We start from the raw sequence: 14,811 nt of genomic DNA, 5'->3' as shown, positions 1-14,811 counted from the left end.
GAAACGTCAGTGATGAGTCATTGATCGGCTGCCTCCTGCACGCCCCGCACTGGGGATTGAGTCCGCAACCCGGGCATGTGCTCTGACCTGGAATCAAACCTCGATTTCCTGGATCCTAGGTAAATGCTCAACTGCTGAGCCACGCCGGCTGGGCTATAACAGCTTTCTTAATGTGTAATTCATATACCATAAAATTCACCCTTTTAAAGTATACAACTCAGTGGTTTTTATTATAGTCAGAGAGTTGTGTAACCATCACCACTATCTAATTCCAGAACATTTTCATCTTCCCCCACAGAAGCCCCATACCCATTAGCAATCTCTCCCCATTCCCTCCTTTCCTCAGCCCCCGGCAACACTGGTCTACCTTCTGTCTCCATAGATTCGCCTATTCTAGACATCTCATGTCAATGGAATCATGTAACATGTGGCCTTTTGTGACCAGCTTCTTTCATTTAGCGTAATGTTTTCAAGGTTCATCCATGCGGCAACATGCATTGGAACTTCATTCCTTTTTACGTATCTCCCATTTATGGGTATGCCACTTTTTTAAATTCATTCATCAGTTTATGGACATCTTAGCTGTCTCCATTGGAGGGGGCATTATGAATAATGCTGCTGCGAACATTTACGTAAATTCACATGCAAGTTTTTGCGGACACATGTTTTCATTTCTCTTGGGTAAATACCTAGAGGTGGGGTTGCTGGATCAGATGGTCACCATGTTTGGTACTTTGAGGAACTGCCACACTGGTTTCCAAAGCAGCTTCCCCTTTCACAATCCCACCAGCAATATATGAGGATTACAATTTCTCCACTGTTTGTATGCATTCATTCCCTTTGTAAGCTTTTCAGTGGAAACCGAGACTTCCACCTGAGCAATGCAAAGTGCAATAAATATGCAGTGGCTTTGGTATACCGAAGCAAGACTGCCCTTGGAAACGAGCAGGCCTGGCCTTGAGCTGTGTGTTTTTGTTAGTCACTCAGACTCTCTGAGCTGTTTTTCTCTCTTGAGACCTGAAGTGGGAACTAACAGTAGAGATCAGAGGCTAGTGGAGTTTGAAAAGCTTTGGACAACCTTGGCCTCTTTTTTTTTTTTTTTTAACTGTTTACTATACCTGATCCTAAATTCACTTGTCCTAAGAGGGGCCCACCTGTAGTGAAAAGCAGCATACTGAGAAATAAATAGGTCTCTAGATTTAAATCCAGCTCTGTCTCTTACTGCCTATGAGGCCTTGGGCTTGTAAGTGTTACCTTTCTGAGTTTCCAATTCTTCTTCTGTAAAAAGGAGACTAGACATCACATCACAGGGGTATTGCCAGGATTAAATATTTTGTGCTAAGCATGCAATAGACAGTAGGCACTACTATTAACACCCAGAAAGACCCATTCATTCTACCAATATTGACCTAGTTCCTATTCAGTGTCAGTTCCTGTGATACTAAAATGATTAAGATCCTTCACTTCTGTGGCTCAAAGGCTGGGGGAGCAGCCTTGTAAACAAATAATTGTGTCTCAGTGGATGAGTGCTATAAAGAAGTGTGTTAAAGTTCTCTGTGGTTGAAGAGGAAAGGGTGTGGCAAGTAGAAGGAAATGGGCACAGATAGATCTAGGTGGGCCCCTAGGCAAGTGGGAGAGGCCCCTTTTCTGCAAGGTGGACAGCAAAGTCATGGACTCAGCCACCCTCATCCAGGACTCAGAAAAGGCCTGTCTGCATGAGGCTAGAACGAGGGCAGACCTTTGGCTCATAAACCAGATAAGATAAAAACTGAACACCCTCCCTGAGCATACACTCAAACCTGTGGTGGCCGTAAGGCCCTGTGGATGCCATGGAGAATGGGTTTATGAGGGAAAAAGAGACATGTAACATAAATGGGATTGGGGAAGGAGGCAGAATGGTGCAGAGGAAAGGGCTCTGAGTTATGACTCTGCCATTTAATAGCTTGTGACCTCTGGCAAGTCACAGCCGCTTACCCTAGCCTCCACTTACTCATCTGCAAAATGGGGAAAAACATACTCCTCACACAGAAAATGTCAGGGTGAAGTGAGATGGCATGCAGATGCTGTTGCAAAGCTAAATGCTGCATAGCTGCAGGAAGATGGGCAATTGTCGCCTGATGAATGGATGAATAAAATGTGGTATATCCATACAACGGAATGTCCTTCAGCAACGGAAATGGGTGAAGTACATGCTACAGCAGAGATGGACCTCGAAATCTCTTGCTAAGAAGCCAGACACGACACAAAAGACCACCTATTACATAATTCCATTAATATGAAATGTCCGGAATAGGCAAATCTACAGAGACAAACAGTAGATCCGTGGTTGCCAGGTGGAGGAGGTTGGGAGGGAACGGGGAGTGACTGCCAATGGATACGGTTCCTCTGGAGTGATAAAAATGTTCTAGGATTAGATCGCAGTGATGGAAGCACAAATCTGTGAATATACTGAAAACCACTGACTTGTCTACTTTCAATGGGTGACATGTATGATATGTCAATTATATTTCTTTATTGATCTCAGAGAGAGGGAAGGAGAGGGAGAGAGGGAGATAGAAACATCAATGATGAGTCATTGATCGAGCCCGCAACCCGGGCATGTGCCCCGACCGGGAATTGAACCTCGCTCGCCTGGATCCCAGGTCGAAGCTCAACCGCTGAGCCACGCCCAGCTGGGCCTGTAAATTATATTTCGATAAAGTTCTTTAAAAAAACACCCCAGAAAGCCTGGCCAGTGTGGTTCAGTGGTTGGACATCAACCCATGCACCAGGAGGTCCCAGGTTCCATTCCCAGTCAGGGCACATGCCGGGGTTGATACATCAGTGCTTCTCTCTCTGTCTCTGTCTCTCTTCCTCTCCCTCTAAAATCAATAAGAACATAAGAAGAAGACAAAAGAAAACCAGAAACATAGCTATTTATTCTCTAGGACCGGCCTTTGCTCAGACACCGTGGGGCAAGCACAATGAATGATGGTGTTATCTAGCTCGGGCGTAGTGTTTTATTAGCTTATTTACTTGTTTACTCACTCTGCAAACCTTTAACCAGGCCAGGTCCTGGGGATACAAGCACAAACAAAGCAGTGATCTGTCCAGAGGCAGGCCAGCAGAGGCAGGCCAGCAGACGGCGGGCGTGGGGGTGCTATGGAGCGCGGAAGGCACATGCCCCGTGGGAGACCCGAGAGGCCTCCTGAAGGCCCTGCCACACTCCAAGACTCAGGGGCAAGAGGAAGTGCGGATGTCTGAGTGACGGCGGCGAGGCGACCAGGGTGGGCCCTAGACAGAAAATGTAAATCAGGCCCAGAGCCATTGCACCAGATTCATGAGTAATGAATAGTGTTTGTTGACTGATGCTAAGAGAGGGGCCCTGAGTGCCATTCCAGGGAAGGAGAAGGCATGGTCCTCCAGCTCAGTAATCATTTGCTGAATGAATGACAAATTTATAAAATAGGGCTGCTCAGGACCCAGCCCTGAGATACTGATTTAATGAAATCTCCCCAGGGATTCTAATGCACACAGAGTGGAAATTCCTCAGCAGGACACTTCCTGATTAAGCCCAGGGTTTGTGACACTTTAAGATGATGGGAACCACCTGGGGTGCTTGTTAACACACAGATTTGGATTCATTGGGCCTGAGCTGGGTCCTGAGACCCTGCATTTCTAATGAGCTCCCAGGTGAGGCTGAGGCTGCACTCTCTGCAGCATGCCCTTGCCCCTCCGCACCCCTCCTGTCTCCTTGACACTTCTCACGGGGCACCCAGCTGCTCAGAGCCCTGCACAGTCTGTGTCTTCTCTCTGCTGGGCCCCACACCCCGCTTTCCTGCCTGAATGAGCTCCTCCTCCACCTTCACCTAGATGCCCCCTTCTCCCTCTACAGCATCCCCAGCACTTATGTCTTTGCAGCACTTACCAGCTGTCCTGTCTGGTGATGTCCTATGTCCTGGGTGGACATTATCAGAGCAGAGACTGCAGATTGCCACTGGATACCAGTACCGGCACAGGGTCTGGCAACTAATGGGCCCTCAGGAAGTATTTGAGGAATAAAAAAAATAAAGTCTTCTAGAGGAGATAAGATAGGAAGATGCAGAATCACCATCATGATAGCAAACACTTTTGCTATCTCTGTTCTTGGAGCTTCATGTACACTGAGCCATTTCGTTTGCACAACAATCCAGTTTTGCAAGGACCATTATCCCATTTTACAAAGGAGGACACTGAGGCACAGGCAGGTTCAATGAGAGGCAGAGCCTGGATTCTGACCAGGTAGCACAAGACAGATGCCACAGTGCTGTCAGAGACATGCAGACGTGCTGTAGGTCAGGCGGTGAGAAGTCACTTTCTGTGGGGGATTGGGTCTTGAAAGATGGGCAGGGGTCCAGGGGGCAGAATCCTCAGAGAAGATCTGAAAGCAGTGGTGCGACTGGCCAGTTGGTGGATTGGTAGGTTCAGAGTGCACTTAGGTCCCTGCACTCAGTGTATGGCTCAGAGGACGAGGGCGAGACAGGGCTTCCCAGGAGGTTGGAGGCACTTGCTTGGGGCCCAGGATACCAGGCTAGCAGTTTGGGATTCACACATAAAGATCTAGAAATATTCTTGGGCAGGAGAACAGCAGGATGTACTCTAGGGTCTTTCGGGGCCAGGGCTGAGTCCTGAGACAGTGCCGAGGAATAGGTTTTGGTTTTTGCGCAGGCAGCCTATCTGGGTTCAAATCCCAGCCTCACCATCTATTAGCCAAACAACGTGGGTCGAGTTACTTAACATTCTGTGCTTCCGTTTTCTCCTCTGTAAAATGAGGAGGAAACAGTGACGGTAACAACAGGCTTGTTGAAGGTAATGGAGCGATACTAATCCGAATGCCATTGGAACCCGAGAGATCAAGGACGGGCTTGAGGAAATTACTTACTCCTCTGAGCCTCAGTTTCCTCATCTGTGAAATGGGGGATAATGATAGTACCCACATCAAAGGATGGAGATGAGGATATAATGAGGCAGCGCGTGCTCTGGGTGCTTCGCACCGGGCCTGGCACGTAACAAGAGCTCAGCCTCCCTCCTCTCACCACCACCTCACCAGCCTTCCTTTCCTGCGCTGAGCCCATGCTCACAGCCGGGCTTCAGGACCATCAATCCGAGGCAGGAAATATGGGCGGAAGTGGGAAGAGACGAGGTTGGGGGGGTGTTTGGGAAGCTAAAGTGGGAAGAGACGAGGTTGGGGGGTGTTTGGGAAGCTACGGTCATGGCCTAGAGTAGGGGTAGGGAGGGCAAGTGCCAGAACTGGGTGAGAGGCCCTGGAGAAGGGCAGAAGGGCTGGGTGAGGTGGTGGGAGGAGTGAAGGGAATGGGACCAGGAAAGAGGAAGGACTAGGGAGGCCTCTGGGCTTGAGTCTGGTTGGCATGGAGAGGCCAGAAACAGGAGCAGAGCAGCAAGTCAGGCGCGCAGACAGGTTTGGCAAGAACCAGATGGTGGGAGCTCATTACTAGACACCGAACAAAAGGGAGACACACTAAGATTCTTCAGTAATAGAACTAGAGGTGACTAGGTGTTTTTCTTCATGCTTTTAATTTTGTAACTTAAAAAAATAAATATGCATTATTTTATATCTACATTTTAATTTGTAGCCTGTGTTTTCATATTTAAATTTGATTTATCTAAATATGTAATATATTTATGAGTCTAAATTTAAGAGATATAAGGGTTGAGTTTTTTTCAGTGAAAATTGCTCCTCTTCTGTTATTTCCGAGCCACCCATTCTTATAAAAACAGCCAATGTTACTCACTTCTTGTATAGCCTTCCAAAGATATTCTATGTCTAGTCTAGGATGTATTATTTTGGCATAAAAAAATAAAACAGAAAGACTGAAGGTCACATGCAACAAAAGAAAAAATAGGCAAATTGGACTTCATGAAAATTAAAAACTTTTGCACATCAGGATATAGAATCGATAGAGTAAAAATGCAACCCACGGAATGGGAGAAATGTGATTGTGGGGTGGGGGGGTGGAAGAGGGCATAGAGGGGAAAAATGGTGATGGGGAAAAAAAAAATGGGAGAAATGCTTGCCAGTCATATATCTGATAAGAGATTAACATCCAGAGTATACAGAGAGCTCCTAAAGTTCAATAACAAAAAGCAAAAACCAAAACCAAACAACTCAATTCAAAAAATGGGCAAAGGACTTGCATAATTTCTCCGAAGAAGATAGACAAATGGCCAATATGCATGTGAAAAGATGCTCAACATCACTAATCATTAGGGAAATGCAAATCAAAGCCACAGTGAGAAACCCCTTCCTACCAATTAGGATGGCTACTATCAAAAACAGGACAGAACCAAAGCCCGGAACACAAGCGTTGGTGGGGCTGTGGAGAAACTGGAACCCTGTGCACTGTTAGTGGGAAGGTAAAATGGTGCAGCTGCTGTGGAAAACAATATGGCAGTTCCTCAAAAAAGTAAAAATAGAATTACTGTGTGATCCGGCAATTCCACCTGTTGGTATACATCCAAAAGAACTGAAAGCAGCCCTGGCCCGTGTGGCTCAGTGGTAGAGCCTTGACCTTTGGCTCCTGAGCATTGAAAGGTCACAAGTTTGATTCCAGGTCAAGGGCACATACCTGGCTTGCAGGTTATATCCTGCTCCCCCCTCGCCCTGTTGGGGAGGCACCCCAACCAATCAATGTCACTCTCTCTCTCTCTCCCCCTCCCTCCTTTCCACTCTCTCTAAAAAATCAATGGAAAAAATATCCTCGGGTAAGGATTAACAACAAAAAAGAATTGAAAGCAGAATCTCAGAGATATTTGTACACCCATGCTCATAGTGGTATGACTCACAGTAGCTCAAATATAAAATCAACATGAGTGTCCATCATGGATGAGTGGTTAAGCAAAATGTGCTGTGTCATACAATGAAATATTATTCAGCATTAAAAAAAGAAAGAAATTCTGACATATGCTACAACAGGCATGAATCTTGAGACCAATATGCTAAGCGAAATAAGCTGGTCAGAAAAAGACACTGTATGATTTCACTTATGAGGAACCTGGAGTGGTCAAATGCATAGAGACTGAAAGCAGACCCGCGGTTTTCCAGAGGCTGGGGCGGGGCGGGCTTGGGGAAGTAGAAAGTTCGTGTTCAGTGGGTATAGGGTTTCAGTTTTGCAAGATGAAAAGAGTTTTGGAGATGAGTGTATTTAATGTGACTGAACTGCAAACTTAAAAATGGTTAAAGATGGTAAATTTTATATGTGTGCCTTTCCACAATTAAAAAAAATACTGAATGTCAGAATGAGGCTGGGGTTGGAAACATGGATTTGGAAGTCGCTCACACGGATAATAATAGTTGAAAGCAGGGGAGTAGATTGGAGCCCAAGAAGAGGGTAGAGACTGAAGGGGGGAGAAAAGCAGAGAGCTGAGAAGAGGGGCACCGTGGTGTAGTCGTAGCACCTGGGCTCTGAAGTTCCACACACGTGGCTGACTCTGGCTCTGCCACTTAGTAGATGCATGAATTTGGCAAATCACTTAACTTCCCTGAACTTCAGCTTCCTCATCTGTAAAACGGAGGATAATATTCGTATCTAACCTCACAGGGTGATTGTGAGGGTTAAATGAGATCATGCTTAAACAAAGCACTTAGCGCCTCGCCTACCACCTGGTAAAACACTCAAAAATGTGAGCCTCTGGTAAGGTGATATTTAACAACAGATATAACGCGTGGACCAACCAATGAGAAGAAACACCGCCTTGAATAAACCTGTGCATTCCAGGTGGACATCCACCCTGGCCACGGGCTGGCGAGCGATCCTGGAGGGGAGAACGGGATGGTGACCAGACCCCTGGGGGTTTTGAGAGAGCCTGTGTTGGGGGAGGGAATGTCAAGCAGTTTCAAATGCTGTCTAGGAAGGCAAGGCCTGAGCGGGGCATTCAACCTGCTGACCTCTAAGGAGCAGTGTCGTGGAGAGTTAGGGCCGAAGGCGAGTGAGAACAAGGGGAGGTCCCCGAGGGCCTGATGCGGACTTCTCACTCCCTGGAGAAATCGGGCTATGGGAGGCAGGGAGAATGTGGAATGTATCCACCAGGAGAGCCCCATACCCGGTAGTTTCACTGCCCTAAAAATCCTCTGTGCCCTACCTCTTCCCCCATCCCTCCCCGCAACCCCTGGCAACCACTGATTTTTTTACTGTCTCCATGGCTTTGCCTTTTCCAGAATGTCATACAGTTGGAAACATACAGTATATAGCATTTTCAGACTGGCTTCTTTCACTTAGTAATACACAGTTAAGGTTCCCCTATGTCTTCATGGCTTGATAGCTCATTTCCCTTTCGCACTGAATAATATGCCATTGTCTGGATCGCCCACAGTTTATTTAACCATTCACCTACTGAAGGACATCTTGGTTGCTTCCAAGTTTTGGCAATTATGAATAAAGCAGCTATAAACATCCTTGTGCAGGTTTTGTGTGGACATAAGTTTTCAACTCCTTTGGGTAATTACCAAAAAGCCCAATTGCTGGATCATATGGTTAAGAGTATGTATAGTTTTGTAAGAAACTACTAAACTGTCTTCCTTAGTGGCTGTACCATTTGGCACCCCCATTAGTGTTCCTGTTGCTCCACATCCTTGCCAGCATTTGATGTTGTCAGTGTTCTGGATTTTGACCATTCCAAGAGGTGTCTTGTTATTATTATTTTTTTAAATATAGTTTATTGATTTCAGAGAGAGGAAGGGAGAGGAAGAGATAGAAACATCAATGATGAGAGTCATCGATCGGCTGCCTCCTGCACGCCCCCGACTGGGGATCGAGCCTGCAACCCGGGCATGTGCCCTGACCGGGACTCAAACCGCAATCTCCTGGATCCTAGGTTGATGCTTAACTGCTGAGCCATGCCAGCCAGACTTACATGTGTTTTAAAATAAAGTTCAACTTAATAATCTTCTCTTATGGTATATCCTTTTGGTTATGTTTAAGAAATTTTTGTCTACTTTAAGGTCATGAAAAGAATCTGCTACATTTTCTTCTAGAAGTTTTATTATTTGCTTTCCACACTTATGTCTCTGATCCATCCTAAACTATTTCTGTCAATGGTGTGAGGGTGGGGGTCAAGATTCATGTTTCCACATGTGCATCTATCCCTAACCCTAACCCTAACCCTAACCCTAACCATTGACCTCGTACCATTTATTAAAAAGACCATCTTTTCCTTATTTATGGTGGCAACTTTGTAATAAATCAGGTGACCATGTATATGTGGATCTTTCAATTTTATTTTAAATATGTGTGTATAGCCCTAGCCAGTTTGGCTCAGTGGTTAGAGTGTCAGCTCGAGGACTGAAGGGTCCTGGGTTTGATACAAAGAATTTCCAAAAGGATAGAGTAATGAGAAAGTTGCCCTCTTAGATACAAAATGTATTACAAAGCTACCTTCATTAAAGTATTGTGGAACTGGCACAGGAACACACAGAAAGATCAGTGGATACAACTCAGAAGCCGATCCAAGCCCCTGAGTTTGACAGGTGATGAAGGTGGTACCTGAAATCCGTGGAGAAAATGGTGTGTGGACAACTGGCTGTTTCAAAAATTATATTAGGTTTCTTCCTCCAAAATCAACATAAATCCCGGATAGATTAAAAGATAAGTGTAAAAATACTTTTAAAAATTAAAAAAAAAAAAAATTCTTGTGGTGGGCAGTAACAACAAAAAAGTTGCTCTTTGCCTAAAAAAAAAAACAAAAACAAAAAATCCAAGAAAACGTTTTGTAACAAATACCTAAAGGGGAAGTTTGCGAGGTAACACGTGCAGATAAAGAAAGGATTGGAAGGTCATTCCGGGCAGTGGGAACCCGTCTGGGCAAAGGTCCGGAGGCTGAAAGGAGGCAGGCGTGCCCAGTCTATAGAGAGGGTCAGCACTGGAACTCAGGGCGCCCACACCGACGCGGGGCTGAGTCCTGTCCGCCCCCCAGGCCATCATAATTATGTAAAATAGCACTTTTTCCATATATGGTACTTAATATCTGTTCTTTTGGTGGGATGACATGAGACCGGGAAAACAGCTCGCAGGGCGGGGACCTTCCCAGCCTGTTCCCGCCCAGCCTCGCCCCCGCCCAGGCAACTCACCAACCTCCCGGCTCGCAGGCGAGAGCCTCCTCCTCCTCCAGATTGGACGCTCTCCGTGTCAATCCTCCCCTTGGAACCTGGCTGTCCGCTGAACCCGCCCCTAGTAGGCGGAGCTCCCGCCTAGAAAGCGTGGGGGAAGGTGGAGAGAGGGTAGAGGTTGGAGCGGAGAAAGCCCCGCCCCTCTGGGCCCAGAGGCTCCGCCCCACACATTCCCATAGGCCAATATGTCCGTCCATCAAGACCGGGAGCGGGCTGGAGCGGGTGAGACCGTCAGGAGGGCGGGATCGCTCCTCCAGGCTCCGCCTCGGAGCGGGTGCCGGGCGGGGAATGGGCTAGCGGCTGAGAGGGGGGCCGGCTGAGAGGACGGGGCGGGGCGGGAGGGCGGCGGGGAACGGAGCTCGCTGGGTGCCGTGAGGCGCGCAGATCACCGCGGTTCCTGGGCAGGGCACGGAAGCAGAGCCAGGCTGACCTGCTGCAGCTCCCGCCTCGCGCGCTCGCCCCACCCCGCCGTCGCCCGAGCGCTCGAGAAAGCCTTCTCGGGAGAAGCAGCGCCTGTTCCCCGGGGCAGATCCAGGTTCAGGTGAGGAGTCCCACCAGTCGGTCCCGCCCCGGGCAGGCGGGCGCGGACGGCGGTGACGGGACGCGCGGCTTCTGGGGCGAGCGGGCCGACGCGTGGGGCTCGGCCCCGGCGCGGCCGCCGGGCGCGAACGCCGCGGGGCTCGGCGGGTGCACCGCATCCCTCCCTGAGGGGCAGCGGGACCCCTGCGCGGATGCTCCGGGAAGGCGCCGCTGGAAGCGCGGCCTCGGGGAGCGGAGGAAGGCTTCGTGGCCACCGCTCCCCGGAAACCCTTCATCTCCCCCCACCCCCACCCCCGCCTGGCTCCCTCCGGGGCAGGGCACCGGGGAGCCTCGACCTCCCCCCGCTGCCCGGCGCGGGCCCCGCCCTCGCCTCGCCTCGCCTCGCCCAGTGCCCAAGTTGGGCAAACTTTTTAACCCCTTCCGGGGAGCCGCCGCTGTCCCTGGGACCCAAACGGGTGAGGACGCGGCGGTGGGCTCGCGGCTGCGGCTCCTTCGGAAGTCTCTCAGGCCTTTTGGAAACGGCGGTAACGGGCAGGCGGGACCGTTGGGCAGCTGTCAGGGCGTCCTCCTGAGTCAGAATCGGACGGGCCGCCGCAGACCTTGCGCTCGGCTCGGTTTCCGTCCGCTGCGCCCGACTTCCTCATTCGCCGGCGGCGCGCGGGCGGGCGGAGGAGGGGGCGGAGAGGTGCGGCGGGCGCCGGCGGCCGGGCGGGACGCGGCCCCGCTGCCTCCAGCCTCAGCCTTCGGCTTCCGACTTCTGTCCCGGGGCAGCAGGCCCGCGAGCGCCCGCAGCCATCTGTGCCTCGCAGGCGTGCACCTGATTCCGCTGCACCTGGGGCCGCCCCACCCGGGCTGGGGGCGGAGGGACGGGGTCCTGTGCCTTCAGGGCTGGCCGGGGCTATTGCATCGTTCCTGTTTGGGCCAGACCCGGGGTTCCTTACCCCCTCCAGCCCCCACGTCCCTGTGCAAGGGTCCTCACCCCATCCTGTCCTGGGGCCACGCCCAGAGCAGGACTGCACCCCTCTCCCGCCCCTCGAAACGGAGTACCCTCCGGGACAAGGTTGCCGGCTGTCTTGAGGCGGCGGCAGGGCGAGCGCCAGGGCTACTGTCTGCGGCCCCACCCAGCCCCCACCCAGCCGCGTTGGGAGAAAGGTTCCTGCGAGGTCCCAGGCCCAGCCGCTTCTGGGTTCACTGCACTCTTTTCTGGGTTTGACCGGATTTCAAAGTAACTGTTGAGTAACTGGAAGGGGAAGAAAGCCTGAGCTCCTTCCTGCAGCACTGTGGCCATGTCTGACTCCACCGTTTGAGCCCCTCCCTGTAACTCACCTGGTGGATTATTCCCTTTTTGGTAAGGAGAGAGGTTGCTTTAAGGCTTATTGAGACAATCACTCCGGTAATATTAGTTAGTTTATATACTAGGCTGCTGGGGGTGGGGGGGAGGTACACAGATGTGTAATTGAGCAAATATTTAACTGGCTTCTCTGTGCCAGGTGGTGGGGGATGTGAGGTTGAGTAACTGGCCCCTGCCCTTGGGCACTTAGGGGAGAGCGGAGACAAATCTGTAGATGACTCTAATGTGAGGCAAAGATGACAGAAGACCCCAGAAAGGTACTGTGAGTCATGGGGATTGGGAGAAGGGAGCCAGCCCATCCTGTGGAGACCCGTAGGCATCTGCCTTTGAGGAGTTCACAGTCCTCAAGGGGAAATAGTGGCCCAGTGACTGAAATACAAAGGCAGCCTCTGATGAGTGCCCCAAGCATACCATAGACAAAGGACTCGAGGAATTCCAAGAGGGGCCACTTCTGTCTGAGGCCAAGAGGGAAGCTGCCTTGAGGAAGGAGCACGTTGCAGGTTTGCAAACTGAGGGCAAGCACTGGGTGTTGGAGAGTGAGGACTCATTTAGTGGGTAATTGAGGGGTAATTAAAAGCGTCAAGAGATTGCTCAGTGTAATTTGAGAGCCGCTGTGCCCCCCAGATGGCTGCGGGGTGACACCAAAGAGCTCTACTCTTCACACTCAGCAAGTCCTGGCAGTGTCTGTGGGCAGATCCAGGTGCTGGCAGATCCAGGTTCCCAGATTGGCACGCTCTGCTTGGGGAAGGGCAGCCTGAGCGGTGCATTCTGAGGGGCTGCTTGTCTGAAGGGCATATGAGGGAAGAGGAAAGAGAGGGTCAGGGCCCTGGCATTCAGTTTTTTTAATTTATTTATTTTATTTTAGTCCTCACCCAAGGATATTTTTTCCATTGCTTTATAGAGAGTGGAAGGGGGGAGAGAGAGAGAGATAGAAACATACATGCGAGAGAGACACATTGATTGGTTGCCTCCTGCTCTTGTGCTGCCTGGGGCCAGGGATTGAGCTTGCAACTGAGGTATGTGCCCTTGGCCAGAATCAAACCCGGGACCCTTCAGTCCGAGGGTGAGTGCTCTAACCACTGAGCCAAACTGGCTAGGGCCTGTTTTTTATTTTTAAACTTTTTAACCTAAGGGGTTGGAGATGGGACAACTTCCCTCTTGCAGGATGAAGGATGCATGCTAATCACAGCCTGCCTTTCGCCTGTTCTTGCTCCAGAAAAAACAAAACAAGGATCTGTTAGCTTTTTAAAAGGAGAAAAGCACACTTGAAAAATGCAGCATTGTTGTGTAGCGTGGTAGGGTATTGCTAGAAACCAGGCTAGCTGTGCTTTCTTCACTTCCTCTTGTAGCTAATCCTTCAGTAAAGTACTTAGGACAGCCCTTACCAGCTTGACATCTTTATTTCAAAAGGAGAGGAGGGGTTGACTGTTGTTTTCCTCAGAGGCGAGCCCTACCCTTCTCTTGGGGGAGAAAGAGAAGCCCAAAGCAAAGGAAAAAAAAAATCCAAGCCCTAACAGCTTCCTCTCAAGCATCATGTTCCAGAAATATTTAGAATAACAAAATCTGTGTGTCGTCTTAATTAAACAAACGTCCTAATTTGCTGAGCATAAAAGAGCATCTCTGCCTCAGGGGCAGGAAGTGCATTTTCTCTTTGTGCAGCCCAGAGAATCACTGCCTCTCGGCCTTAACCCTTGGTGCGCTGAGCTCCTGCACTCAGGTCCTCTGGTAACTAGTGAATGGAGCCCTGGCTGCCCCCTGGGAAGTGTTGCTCCTGTGACTTACAGAATCCTATTCTTAGAGCTGGGAATGGTGGGGTCTTGAGCTTTGGAACAAGGCTCCAATCCTGACCCTGCTACTTACTTAGCTTTATGACCTTAGGCAAGTCACATAACCCATGTGGGAATCATGGCAGCTACCCTGCAGGGCCAGATGTGAGAACTAAAAGAAATAAGGTATGTGAAGGGCCTATGTAAGGTACGTAAAGTGGCTTTGTAAGTTTTTAAGACAGTATATAAATATTCAGTCTTAGTTCCCGGGGTTGTCAGGGGAGGAAACAGACGAGGAGGGTTAGATGGTTTTCCTGGCTCCTGGCTCAGTGCCCTTTCTACTGCTAAAAAGGTGTGCTTGTGCATGTGCACGTGTGTGTGCAGCACTTGTGGATCTGAAGCCTAAGTGGTAAAAACACAAGTGGTTCTGGGGCCCATCTGCTGATGCTTTTGGATGCGCTTGGTGATGAGCTCGTGCTGAGCAGCCTCATTTCAGAGCCCTGGCCTGGGCAGAGGGTGCACAAACTAACTGCACTGTTAGTTCTAAAATATGGTTTCCTATGATCTAGCACATAGCCAAGGAAAGAGCATGGAAAGAGCCTTGAGTGTTTAGAGACCTGGCTTCTAGCTCTAGCTGGGGGAACATTTGATTTTTGTGGAAAGCACCATTACTGCCTACAAAGACATCACACAGTTTATGAGCCCACTAATTATGCACGAGAGGGCTGGGGAAACTGACAAATTCAGTCATTTTAATTTCTCTAAGATACCCCAGTTTCTCAGGTACTCTCCTGCCCTATTGATAGGAGTATGAGTTGTAACAGTTTTTCTTTTTGAAGGTAGCTTGGCGGCAGTATCTGTCAAAGCATAACCCTTCTGTCTGAATTCTAGGAATGCATCCCACAGATAAACTCAAATGTGCAAGGGGAAATGTCTGAGGATATTGTTTGCAGCATTGTCATAGGCAAAGACAGGAAACAAGCTCACTGTCCATCAGAAGGGTCGCATAAATC

The 14,811-nt window shown here is 49.6% G+C and overlaps 1 protein-coding gene across 1 annotated transcript in view; it reads left to right on the top strand.

Annotated features, from left to right (window-relative positions):
* The first annotated feature begins 10,447 nt into the window (after positions 1-10,447).
* Positions 10,448-14,811, top strand: part of MYH9 (myosin heavy chain 9) — an 88,188-nt gene continuing 83,824 nt past the window's right edge. Inside the window, exon 1 of the mRNA XM_081127966.1 lies at positions 10,448-10,682. The gene's annotated coding sequence lies outside the window, so the exon portion shown is untranslated. The remainder of the gene's footprint in view (positions 10,683-14,811) is intronic.

Source organism: Miniopterus schreibersii (assembly GCF_964146895.1).
Source record: "Miniopterus schreibersii genome assembly, chromosome: 2".
Lineage (NCBI taxonomy): Eukaryota > Metazoa > Chordata > Mammalia > Chiroptera > Miniopteridae > Miniopterus > Miniopterus schreibersii.
Note: the sequence above shows the minus strand (reverse complement) of the source record. Positions and strands in the feature narration are given on the sequence as shown.